The 13,216-nt window shown below is 44.6% G+C and overlaps 1 pseudogene; it reads left to right on the top strand.

Annotated features, from left to right (window-relative positions):
* The first annotated feature begins 6,854 nt into the window (after positions 1-6,854).
* LOC123490033 lies at positions 6,855-12,416 on the top strand (annotated as a pseudogene).
* The last annotated feature ends 800 nt before the right edge of the window (positions 12,417-13,216 follow it).

Below are 13,216 nucleotides of genomic sequence, written 5' to 3'. Positions count from 1 at the left end.
GGCAGAAAATAGTTGTATTTTGTAGTTTATTTGAAAATAGCAACTTTCAAATACTCAAGGTAGTCGAATATAGTTTAGAGTTGAACTAAAAGGCAACAATTTTCTTTGATATTCAAATACAGGTATCAGAAAACCAAATCATATTTACAAGTATTTTGAATACCTGTCAGAAAACCAAATAATATTTGAAGGTATTTTAATATATGCAAGTTATTTGAAAAAAATATATATATATATTTGATGGCTGCCAAATATTTTATAAAGAACCAAAAACTACAACATTCATTCATTCATATATATATATATATATATATATATATATATATATATATATATATATATATTATACAGCTCAAAAAAATAAAGGGAACACTTAAACAACACAATGTAACTCCAAGTCAATCACACTTCTGTGAAATCAAACTGTCCACTTAGGAAGCAACACTGATTGACAATACATTTCACATGCTGTTGTGCAAATGGAATAGACAACAGGTGGAAATTATAGGCAATTAGCAAGACACCCCCCAATAAAGGACTGGTTTCGCAGGTGGTGACCCCAGACCACTTCTCAGTTCCTATGCTTCCTGGCTGATGTTTTGGTCACTTTTGAATGCTGGCGGTGCTTTCACTCTAGTGGTAGCATGAGACGGAGTCTACAACCCACACAAGTGGCTCAGATAGTGCAGCTCATCCAGGATGGCACATCAATGCGAGCTGTGGCAAGAAGGTTTGCTGTGTCTGTCAGCGTAGTGTCCAGAGCATGGAGGCGCTACCAGGACACAGGCCAGTACATCAGGAGATGTGGAGGAGGCCGTAGGAGGGCAACAACCCAGCAGCAGGACTGCTACCTCCACCTTTGTGCAAGGAGGAGCAGGAGGAGTACTGCCAGAGCCCTGCAAAATGACCTCCAGCAGGCCACAAATGTGCATGTGTCTGCTCAAACGGTCAGAAACAGACTCCATGAGGGTGGTATGAGGGCCCGACGTCCACAGGTGGGGGTTGTGCTTACAGCCCAACACTGTGCAGGACGTTTGGCATTTGCCAGATAACACCAAGATTGGCAAATTCGCCACTGGCGCCCTGTGCTCTTCACAGATGAAAGCAGGTTCACACTGAACACATGTGACAGACGTGACAGAGTCTGGAGACGCCGTGGAGAACGTTCTGCTGCCTGCAACATCCTCCAGCATGACCGGTTTGGCGGTGGGTCAGTCATGGTGTGGGGTGGCATTTCTTTGGGGGGCCGCACAGCCCTCCATGTGCTCGCCAGAGGTAGCCTGACTGCCATTAGGTACCGAGATGAGATCCTCAGACCCCTTTGTGAGACCATATGCTGGGTGCGGTTGGCCCTGGGTTCCTCCTAATGCAAGACAATGCTAGACCTCATGTGGCTGGAGTGTGCCAGCAATTCCTGCAAGAGGAAGGCATTGACGCTATGGACTGGCCCGCCCGTTCCCCAGACCTGAATCCAATTGAGCACATCTGGGACATCATGTCTCGCTCCATCCACCAACGCCACATTGCACCACAGAATCTCCAGGAGTTGGCGGATGCTTTAGTCCAGGTCTGGGAGGAGATCCCTCAGGAGACCATCCGCCACCTCATCAGGAGCATGCCAAGGCGTTGTAGGGAGGTCATACAGGCATGTGGAGGCCACACACACTACTGAGCCTCATTTTGACTTGTTTTAAGGACATTACATCAAAGTTGGATCAGCCTGTAGTGTGGTTTTCCACTTTAATTTTGAGGGTGACTCCAAATCCAGACCTCCATTTGATAATTTCTGTGTGATTTTGTTGTCAGCACATTCAACTATGTAAAGAAAAAAGTATTTAATAAGATTATTTCATTCATTCAGATCTAGGATGTGTTATTTTAGTATTCCCTTTATTTTTTTTGAGCAGTGTATATATACACATACACTACCGTTCAAAAGTTTGGGGTCACTTAGAAATGTCCTTGATTTTGAAAGAAAAGCATTCTGACCTTCTAGGCAGAGTTGCAAAGAAAAGCCATATCTCAGACTGCCATCTTAATCTTTTATTTTTATTGGCCAGTCTGAGATATGGCTTCTTCTTGCAACTCTGCCTAGAAGATCAGCATCCCGGAGTCAGCCTCTTCACTGTTGACGTTGAGACTGGTGTTTTGCGGTACTATTCAATGAAGCTGCCAGTTGAGGACCTGTGAGGCTTCTGTTTGTCAAACTAGACACTCTAATGTATTTGTCCTCTTGCTCAAGTTGTGCACGGGGCCTCCCACTCCTCTTTCATTCTGGTTAGAGCCCGTTTGTGCTGTTCTGTGAAGGGAGTAGTACACAGCGTTGTACGAGATCTTCAGTTTCTTGGACATTTCTAGCATGGAATAGCCTTCATTTCTCAGAACAAGAATAGACTGATGAGTTTCAGAAGAAAGTCATTTGTTTCTGGCCATTTTGAGCCTGTAATCGAACCCACAATTGCTGATGCTCCAGATACTCAACTAGTCTCAAGAAGGCCAGTTTTATTGCTTCTTTAATCAGCACAACAGTTTTCAGCTATGCTAACATAATTGCAAAAGGGTTTTCTAATGATCAATTAGCCTTTTAAAATGATAAACGTGGATTAAAACACAACGTGCCATTTGGAACACAGGACTGATGGTTGCTGATAATGGGCCTCTGTCTGCCTATTGTGATGTCATGAGAGGCTGTGTCCTGGAGGGGCGTTACATCCCCCTGAGGTGGCTGCAAACCTGAACTGGCTATGGCTCCATCTGCTGTATCAGAGATCTCCCACCCCCTCTATGGCCAAAATCTTACATCTACAAATGAGGAGCTGATGAGCTGAAGGTTTGGGAAGGGAAGAACACAGTCTCCAACCTGGGCTCTTTGGAGACTCGAGTGCTGTAGATCACTTCATGAGGAATGAGAAGGATTTGAGATACTTACCTTTGGAATGGATATATGCACCTGTGTGGAAATACGTGTGGGACATTTGGAAGGACGTTTTGCTGGGTTGTGCACTAGCTGCAACGTGGAGAGACAGTAAACTGAGAGAAAAGTTATTTGGCTGAGGGGGAGTTATGATTTTGGATGTGGAAAACATCCCTGAACTGTTAACCCTTAAGAGCCACCAGAGAACAGTATTGTGTTATTCTTTGATTAGTTTCCCAAACCTTTAATAAAATCCTTGTTTTGGTTGAACCTGGTCTCCTTGCACTTACAATCCCATGAAAGCTGTGTAGCCTCTAAATGACGTCACAGATGGTGGAGAATACAGGCACGCTCAAGCGTTAATAGTGCATGTCAGAGAGGGATACCGAGGTTTGATCGCAGTTTTCCAAGTTGCGTAGGCTCCCCCGCCCGACTGAAATGGGGCTGGCCAAAAGCCCTTGTTGCTGGCCAGCAAGCCCAGATGCAGCAACCCGTGGCTCTCTTGGAGGAGCAATGCCAACCTTCTGAAGGCAGAGGAATTGCAGTTGCAGAGACAGAGGTTGTGTCAAAATGCCCAAAGCCCAATAAAGGCAAGTGACTTTATATCTAAGATGAACTTCCCCGATGACATTGAGGCATACCTGCATGCATTTGAGGCCCCGGCCACTAGGGAAGCCACAGGCCCAAGCAACAGTGGGTTGGTCTGTTGGCCCCTTTCTAACCGGGAATCGTTTGAATGCTGTCAGGACCTGGGCCTGACCAGGTTACTGACTATGATCCTGAAGTCTAATCCTCAGCAGATATGACTCACAAAGTTTGAGTATGGCCCAGCGCTTTCCACAGCTGACCTTCCAAACAGACCCAACCTCTGAGGCGCAGATGCATGAACTTGTCCGAATCGCAAGGAAAATGGCTGGATCACCAGAGGAATACAGCAGCCGGCGGTGGTGGAGGCCGTTGTGGTGGATCGTTACCTCACGCGCCCCCTGCCTTATGAGAGCAAAGCGGTTCATCAGTCAACAGGCCTTGACCCACGGCTGATCTGACCGTAGGCTGTGGAAAAGTACCAGGCCACCCGGAATCTTAAAAAAACCCCCTAAATGGAAAACCTCCAACCCCCAAGGTCTCGAACCCAGCCACGTCAGACTTATCCCGGCTCCAGGGAGCCAGAAACCAGGCGGGTCCACGTGGTACTGGGAGGGAAAGCTCGAGCAGTGTTACGGTGTGGGGAGATGACATATCTCTGTGTGTGGGAAACCGCCAACTCCCTGCGATCCTCCGCTCAACACCCCGTTTGCCTGCGCTCTTGGGAGTCGTAGATGGCGGCCCCGGTAGACCCCCACCTGCCCGGTAACTGTGAATCACCATGATGTGGAGGCCTTACTGGTTGTAGCGCGGGCCACCCTGGTGTGTAAGGATTTGGTGGGCCCAACGTGTCACGGCCCGGGAAATCTCCCGTTTCCCTGTGTCCATGGGACACCAGAAATACCATATGAACTTACAATGACCAGCACACGGGGAGCCATACACACGGCGGCGGGGTGGTTGATTCCCTCCCGTCCCTGTCCTAATTGGGCGAGACTGCCCAGCCTTTTACCTCTGGGAGAGAGTCTCGGATGGATAGCGAGAGGGACAAACTCATCCTGGAAGGCTCCGGTGCAATCCCTCAGATTACTCACTCCCCGCCCGGAGCTCTGCTAGGGATGGCAGGTGCCCAGACCGACACAGAGCGGAGCTACAGAATCTGGACAAAGAACTGTCTGGTCTGAAGGGGACAGCTGAGAGGTATCGTTTGTTAAAAGCAATGATTAGACATGAAGACAGAAGTGTTAATATCCTCCAGGCTAAACTCCAACAGAGCTCCTTCCATGACAACAGGAGGAGCTGGAGAGGCTCACGCAGGACCATCGAGTGTGAGGAACCCTGCGCAGTAGTAAGAGAGAGGTCCAGAAGAAGGCAGAGGAGAAGTACTCGGTGTTGGAGAACAAGATGAAGAATCTTGCCGAGGCAGAGAGAGAGAAGGAACTGAAAGCTGCTCAACAGAAGCTAAACTCTCCCCAAAACCAAGGCCAGTGCGTTCAGTAACCACTCAAGGGAGAGACAACAGGGGGCTGAGTCCCTGGTCACAAGGGTGGAGGGTTTGAAGAGAGAGCAGGCTGTGAAAGCACCACGGCAATGCGGGCGCTCTCTCCCGGCGTGATCCTTCTCGCTCCTACAGCGGGACTTGGTCGAGAGAGGGATGTGTGATATCACGAGGCTGTTCTGGAAGACGTTACATCCTGAGGTGGCTACAAACCTAACCGCTATGGCTCCATCTGCTGGTGGGTCGACTCCACCCCTCTGGCCAATCTTCCCCCATAGCTGAAACAAATGAGGAGCTGATGAGCTGAGAGTTTGGGAAGGGGAAGAGACACAGTCTCCAACCTGGGCTCTTTGGAGGACAACAGTGCTGCACGTCCCACTTCCATGAGGAATAGAAGGATTTGGAGATACTTGCAGCAGGGAAATACTCACCTTTGGATATATGCACCTGTGAAAATACGTGTGGGACATTTGGAGGGCGTTTTTGCTGGGTTGCTTTTGTGGAAGACAGTAAGATTTGGAAGTTATTTGGCGAGGAGAGTTATGATTTTGGATGCTGAAGGAGGCATCCTAACTGTTAACCCTTAAGAGCCACCCAGGAACGTATTTTATACTTTCGTTAGTTTCCCAAACCTTTAATAAAATCCTTGTTTAGTTAACCTGGTCCTTTACTTGAGCAATCCCGCTGAAAGCTGTGTAACTCTCTCGTGACATCACACTATGTAGATATTCAATCCCAAAAAAAATCAGCAGTTTCCACTACAATAGCCATTTACAACATTAAAAAATTCTACATTATTTCTGATCTTTATTTATTTATAAATTTTTTCTTTAAAAAACAAACATTTCTAGAAGTAACCCCAAACTTTTGAGCGTTGGTGTATTTTGATTTATTTAACACTTTTTTTGGTTACTACATGTTATTCCATATATTATTATTTCATAGTTTTGATTCTTCCCTATTATTCTACAATTAAATTTAAAATCAAAAAAACTTAAATGAGTATTGTCCATTACTTACATATATATTTTAATCTCAATAGCTAATAACTTGTTATATGAATTTGTGGGGAGTATATTGGTTGTCTTATCTCAGTATTTTAGCAAAGTGTGGGGGTTCAATCGCTGGATCCATGTCTATTGCTGCATGGCAGTATAATCATATTTAAAACATAAAGGCATTCGATGTAAAGTAAGTAAGTCGTTTTTGGGGTACATTCCTTCACCATTTATCTTTTTACAAGTTTTAATTCACTATATTCCTAAAAAAATAATTACTTTTTATTCTATACATTTTCCCTACCCCAGCATTCATTACATTTTTAATGTTTAGCAACAACATTGTCCAATTCCTCACTTATCAAGCACATCGCTGGTCATCCCGCTTCCTCTATCTCAAGTACACACTAAGCACCATACTTCTTTTTCTAAGAATTGGAATGTCCCCATGATGTGATAGGTGATTTGAAGGAGTCAGGCGCAGGAGGGTAAATCACAAATACGAGTTTATTCCGTAGTACAGAGTTACTCTGATAGGGTCAAACAGTCCAGTGTGCAAAACAGGCCACTGACAAACAGCACACTGGGAAAATATACCCCGCAATACAAAATACCGTGCTCAGCCTACTCTTCTCAACATTAACAATCACCCCACAGGACAGGGGGCAGAGGACACTTATACAATTACTAACGAGGGATATAGGTGTGTAATAAAATGAATATGGATGATTGGTGCTAAAGCCGGTACACAAACCAAAACCTCCCCCTCTCGTACAGTACCCCCACCCCACTTACGTCAGCTTCAGCAGCCTTTCCTACGCGATCTCGGGGACGGCCAGGAGACTCGGAGCATCACCGGATGGCGCTGAAATCCACACAGGGGGGGATCGAGTATCCCTCCCCGGGACCCTTCCTCTACCCCTCCCCTCCACCGAGGTCTAAGGCCCCCCCCACCCTCGAATCGATGAGCGGGCCCGTGCCGCCGAGGCCCTATGTCAGCGACCTCCCGCACCTCAGAATCCTGGAGCGGACCCAGCCACCACCGGCCTGAGGAGAACACATGAGAGTGAGGGGTTAATACGATAATCATGGGGAATTCCTATATACCTCGTTTTATTCTCCTCAGGACTTTGGGCGGCCCCCACAAACCGCGGGCTCATCTTCTGGCAGGGCAGGCAAAGCAATTCCGGGTCCCTTCATCACCAGTACGGGGCCTCACTGCGTGCTCACGTTGCCCGCTCTGCGATGTTGGAGAGGTGGACGTAACAGCTTCCACGTCTCTCCATGTGCGCAAACCAGTCATCCACCGCAGACCTTAATCCTGACTCTGGTGCCGCGGTGCCAGAACGTTATAACCTAAAACACATTGGAATGCTTGGTTAGTGAGCTCTTACCCACTCAGCTTTCCAAAGCAGGAACAAGGGTACACCTTCTTCCGCTCCCGATGGGACGATTTGCTAATATAGAGCTCCATTTGGAGGAGAATCCTGGCAGAGAGCAGCTTCACGTCAAACTCCTGTTCGGGATATATGATCCCTCTGGGTGCTGGGGTGTGCGGTGGCTGGATCCGTCGCCCAGCTGGTCTCGACGGATCAGGTTCTCACCTCTCTGGGCGTTGGACACTGGAGAACCCATCCATTGCTTCTCCCAAGCTGGCTAGCATCGTCGATGCTCCTGGACCCGTGCCACATGACTCCAGGCATCCGCTCCTCTCCCGCTGACTCCCATAGCGGGTGGGTGATTCTGTGATAGGTGATTTGAAGGAGTCAGAACAGGAGGGTAAATCACATCGTTCATTTGTACGAGTTACCTGATCTCAAACAGTCAGTGCTCAAAACCGGCGCACTGAACACCCCCTATCACCTACTCTCTCCCTCCCTCTTACAATCCCCACAAGGACAAGGGGGCAGAGGCCTTAACAAGTACTAACTGAGGATATAACCAGGTGTATGTTAATAGACAAGACAAAACAAATGAATGATGAGATGAGATGCGGCAGTGGCTAAAGGCCGGTTCACCCAGCCTGCCCGAACAGGGAATCAGTTAAGTCGTACACCCTGGCAATCCTATTTTTTAAAGAATACAAATGAATAGTGCTGTCTGGTCTGCCTAATACAAACAATTTAAATATTTATCTTTTAATTTTTATTATATATTTTTCAATTATTTACTTTTTTAATATACTTAAAACCAAATCTTTTAACTTTTACTCAAGTAGTATTTTGTTAGGTACTTTCATTTTATTATATCTATTAATATCTTTACTTTTATCCATATACATTACGTTTTCCACCCTTAGGTTACTGCATATTAAAATGTTATTATTATTATAATTACTATAATTAATATTGTTAATTCAGAGAAACAAAATCTGTTTGACACTTTTCCTTTGTTTAAAACATTTTAATTAATTATCACAGGTTACATTGTTCATTATCACGCCCTACTCAGGGGACTCTTATATGTTATCTAGAATATTCTATTTGTGTTTTCTATTTTCCAGTCTAGGTGTTGTTATATCTATGTTGGCCCTGGTTATTCCCAATCGCCCTGTCGCTCGTTTTCTCTGATTGGGGATCATGCTCACATGTTGGATCTTTAGTGGTGGATCTTTTCCGTGAGTGGTTTTTTTTTTACTTTACTTTTTTTTGTTTTTGGTGAAATACATTCGCATTTCCCTGCGCCTTGGTCTGACCGATCCTTAAATCCTACATTCATGCACTCTCTGTGCAAATCTCTTTATTATTAATGTGCTTAATGCCAATTTTGGAATGGACTGTTGATCTTTCTTATTTTTATTCACCCCATTTACATATGAGGTAGTTTTGTAGAAACAAGCTCATGTGATGAGTTACCTTGTCTGGGACCTCAGGACTTACATTGGCTCCTGAGTAATCGTGGTTTTAGCTTAGTGGGCTAACACTGAAGCCAGATCATCCACCTTACCGAGGTCTCCTGCAAGCCAACACAAGTCTTCAGGTCTTAGGCAAGGTAAACCATCATGATGATCTTGGTTCACTGAACCACCTGTATTTATTTTTTCAATATTGTTAGCAAAGTTTAGTGAGCATTATTTACTCCATCCACATAAAATCTATAATCCACAACCAGGAAATCAGAAGGAAAAAATAAATCTCACTTGGTTAATCCTCACAGAGGAAAATACAATACATTCCTAAATTGACTACATTCATTCAGTATAACTGTACGCATAACTTTCATATAAATATGAGTAAAATAATCAACAATTTAGTTTCCTTTTCTGTAAAACCAATACTTGCTCTTGCTACATACGTCTTGGTTGTTTTTTCTAATGATTAATCATCAAGTGGCATCTCATTACAAAACTGTACATCACATCTCCTTCAAAGTTATATTTTGGCACTTGATTCAATCATTTAAAAATTGTGTATAAAACCCCTAAGGGTAACAAGTTTTGTTATAATTTTTGGAAATAAAATCAGTTTCCAACTACTTATATTATGGGCAAAGCCTTTTTTGATGCTGTGCCCCTTGTAGCATCATGGTGTATCAGTTCCTGTCTGTTGCGTCCTTATTTTCCCTTTCTCTTATTTTTTATTTATTTCTGTCGTTCGTTAATGACGGTCAGACCAAATCTACTATATGCTACTTTAATTGAACTTAATAACACACAACAAGGAAAACTATGAATCCAGTACCTTCACAACATACCTGTAACAAGATCCCACAACATGACAGTGCCAATAGGCTGCCTAAGTATGGTCCCCACTCAGAGACAGCGGCTACAGCTGCCTCTGATTAGAACCCCACCCCCAAATATACATCACTAGATCCCACACATACAGAAAAAGCACAACAAAATATACCCTACTCAACACGCTAAGCGTCCCTCAGTCAGCGTACTATTTCAATGCACTACTGTATTCTTTGATTGTCTTTCAATAAAGTGTGTATGTATTATTATTATTCTATTATTTTAAAATCAAATATGAATCTATTATCCAATTATTAACCTGTCTTCTACATCTGACTAAGTAAATGTAATGTGAGACATCTGCAGCATATGGCACAGCCACACAAATCCTATTTACAGTCAGGTCCATAATTATTGACACCCTTGATAAAGATAAGCAAAAACAGACTGTATAAAATAATAATACAATACTATATATATTATCCCCAATTACATTATTTTATACTAATACCATTACTCAGAGGGAGGAGATTTTTGTTTAACTAGTAATAAAATAAAATCTAAAAAGACGGGTTCAAAATTATTCTGCACCCCTGTTTTCAATAATTCAGCATCCTCCCCTTGCGAGGACTATCACACTGAGCCTTTTCTAAAATGTTTTATAAGATTGAATCCATTTTGCGGCCAAGTTTCACCCTCCATTTGCGGCCAAGTTTCACCCTCCTGGCAAAGCAACCGGGTTTGGGCTAAAATGTCCTGGTAAAGTTCTTGATATAAATTTGACCTTAACAACAACCTCAAGACATCCAGCGGAGCAAAATATCCCCATAACATAATATCCCCACCATAAGTTTAAAAGTAGGTATGAGGGTACTTTTCTGCATATGCCACTGGTGTGGGTGTGCCAAGCTCTATTTTCATGTCATCTTACTTTCACCAGTTTCAATCCAGAATTCTAATGCCATTTAGCACCAGGCGGTGCTACTATCAGATGACATGAAATTAACTCTTTAATTCCCATGCACACCAGTGGTAGGTTAGCTCAAAAACGTAATTATTCTCCCTGTTTTCTGTTCCTTCCTGATTCGGAAGCCTCCACCAGGATTTCTGGAAAAACCAGATTTTTGAAAGTTCCTATTTTGCAACCCTACTCATTTAAAATATGATGTGGATCGTTGATGTTATGGCTATTTCTTCCACTGATCCTGGAGCCCTTGTTAAGATCCACATCATTACTACCAGGACGAATTTGGTCAAAACCCTGGTTACTCTGCCGCTGAATCAATCACACATCAAATCCACAAAGAAATGGTTAATTACCACAAAATCAACATTTTGCAATGGCCATCTCAGTCTCCACCCCAGGCCCTTTAAACCTGTTGTTTGAATTGAAGAGGAGCAGTCATACGCAGATAAGGAAATATATCAAGTATCTGTATGCAGGTGGAATGGTCTAAGATCCCTCCCAATGTGTTCTCCAATCTCATAAAACAGGAGTGCCAATAATTTTGAACCTTCTTTAGAAATATATATATTACTTGTGAAACTTGTATTTGAGCATACAATATAGCTTTGTATGTGTTATTTATTTTATACTAGTTTTTTTGCTCATCTTTATCAAGGGTGCCAATTATTTTTACCTACTTATTACATCCTTTCCGCTCATTCACATTTGCTGCAGGCAAATATCCAACTCGGTTATTCAAAACTGCTAAATGTTGTTAGTTTCAGACTGCAGTTAAACTAACTGTCACCTACCACTGAGACAAGCAAAACCTTCCGTTTCTATTCTTTCCATTCATTATTTCCATTCTCCCCAGGTGTTGTGTCCCCATAAACCACAATGGCTCAGTATAACTGTTATTCCTCTCTGGGTCTACCATCACCACTCCCTACCAGCTGGGTTGAATGCATCCAACCCTAGACTAGCGTCAGTGCTGATGACATGGAGGACATGTGCCTGAGTTGAGTCAATTACCTGGAGAAGTTTCTAGGCTTCGGCGGTCACCCCATATTCCTGCCTGTCACCATTACCTTCCTCATTATCTTCATTGTGGGAGTGTTTGGAACATACTCATCGTCATCCTCGCAACAAGGTGATGCGGGCGCCAACCAACTACCACCTGTTCAGTCTGGCGTGTCCAAGCTTATTGGTCCTAGTCCTGGGTAGCCGTTGAACTCTACGAGATGTGGAGCAACTACCACGTTCCTGTTAGGCACTGTGGCTGCTGCTTCAAGACCTTCCTGTTCAGACGGTCTGCTTTCGTCCATCCTCATTGTAACCTGAGCGTGGAGAGCGCTACATCGCCGTGATACACCCGCTCAAGGTCAAGCACGTCGCCACTCATTCTTATGCCAAGCCGTCATCCTGACGCTGGCGTTATGTGTCATGGCGTGCGCCGTTCCCAGCACCAGCCTCTGGTGCAGAGTGCTGGGACCATTCGGGAGCCAATTCCCAGGTAAACCATCTGCGATTGTGAAGCCCCGGTGGATGTACAACCTGATTATCCCAGGTGACCACGCTAGTGTTCTTTCTCACCTATGCTCATTACCGGGCTGTACCTGCGCATTGGCCTGCAGTTGAGAGGATGAAGAGGGGCATGCAGGGTGTGGGGGCCGGGCCGGGTTTTGTCTGGCAGCCACGGCAGCGTCCACAGGCAGCAGCAGACGGCACGCCACCGACAGGTCACCAAAATGCTATGCCAGTTTCTCATCCACTGTCTCTATAGTACCAGAATGTCCTGACATGTGCAGATTATAGACCTACTGTATATCTATATTCAATTGTAATTTAAAACTCTTTCAATTAGCAAGATGCTGTGTAATCTCGCCCACTTTCTCTACAGTACCAGAAGGGTTGAGGAGGAGATGTCCCGAAATGACAGATTATAACTGATATACCTCCATTGAATTGGGCTTTAAAGCTATTTTCTGAAGTACAAACTGAAAGATTTGTTCCTAAACATGTCCATTGTTACTTAAATATTGCTCTTGCTTTCTGGGGTTATCGTGGAAAGTCCAATTCTAACCCGATCTCTTTTGAATTGGGACTTAAAATTCTGTGCTGAAATACAAACCAAAATATTTCTATACATGTTAATTGTCCACTTAAACATGTCTCCAGTCTCAATGTCCTGCAAATGTATTTTTATTCTGTCTATCTGTCTGTCTGCCTGTCTATCACCCGTCCAAGCACTTTCCTGCCCCTCCGTCCATCTGTCTGCTTGCCTGTTTGTCCGTCTGTCTGTCTTTCTGTCCATCCATCCGTCCATCTAACTGTCATCTTTCCACCAAGCGTACTGGTGATCGTCTTACATCTGCTGGGCTCCTTTCCTACCGCCTCATGTGGCTTCATAAACTCCTGGACTGGCCACCACCACCTGGTCTTGATCGTCCACATCGTCTCGGGGTCTTCTTCTACCTCAGCTCGGCCCGGTCAACCCCATCCTCCCCACAGCCTCATGTCAACCCCGCTTCCGGGAAATGTTCCGGCGGAGTCACGTGTCGCTTCGGCCCATGCAGCAGTCACTTGCGGCTGACCTTCC

This window comes from Coregonus clupeaformis, unplaced genomic scaffold (genome assembly GCF_020615455.1).
Source record: "Coregonus clupeaformis isolate EN_2021a unplaced genomic scaffold, ASM2061545v1 scaf3471, whole genome shotgun sequence".
In the NCBI taxonomy this organism is placed as follows: Eukaryota; Metazoa; Chordata; class Actinopteri; order Salmoniformes; family Salmonidae; genus Coregonus; species Coregonus clupeaformis.
The sequence above is the reverse complement of the archived record's forward strand: the minus strand, read 5'-3'. Positions and strand labels throughout refer to the sequence as shown.